The following is a 682-nucleotide window of genomic DNA, read 5'->3' as shown; positions in this document are numbered from 1 at the left end:
GGAGCCAACACCCCACGTCCGCCTTGACTCCGGGTTTCAAATCCGCCTTTTCGTCGCCATCCCCGCCCGCTCTGGAGTTCTCCTAAACGCTGCAGTCCGAGTGCTCGGGCGCACAGTCCTCCTCGGCTTGGCGCCGGGATGCGGGCGCCGCTCGGATCCGGGAGGGGGCGTGGCGTGTCCGCAGCGAAGGTCTGTGGCCTGGGGGTCGCGTGGGTAAGCGGAGCCCCGCGGACTCCGTCTAGGACGCAAGGTTTCAGTCGACAGTCTTTGCAGGGGAGCCTCGTCAGGTGGACCCGCCGTGCTGCGTCCCCCCACGAGGCGTCGCTTGGAGCCTCGGAGCCCTCGGGTCACCGGCCGGGCTGCCGGGGCTCAGAGGCTGGCGCAGGTCCCAGGCGAGCGCCCCGACAGAGCGCCGGTGCGGAGCGGTGTTCACGCGTTCCGACCTCCCTGCGGGCGCCCTCGCTGCGCCGCATCCAGCGGGCGGAGAGGCTAGAGGAGGAGACCAGAGGGGGAGGTGGGACTGGGGGAGCGAAGGACGTTAGGGGCATCTCCCCCGAGCAGCCTCCTTTGCCTGGCCGGGACCAGAACGCCCTCGGCCTCTGGTCCCTGCGCCGTGGCGTCTCCTTCCCCCACGTGTCGGCTTCGCTGGGCACCGCGAGCCAGCCCCAGCTGGAAGCTGCCA

Source organism: Pteropus alecto, unplaced genomic scaffold, assembly GCF_000325575.1.
Source record: "Pteropus alecto unplaced genomic scaffold, ASM32557v1 scaffold8, whole genome shotgun sequence".
Classification (NCBI taxonomy): Eukaryota; Metazoa; Chordata; class Mammalia; order Chiroptera; family Pteropodidae; genus Pteropus; species Pteropus alecto.
The sequence above is the reverse complement of the archived record's forward strand: the minus strand, read 5'-3'. Positions refer to the sequence as shown.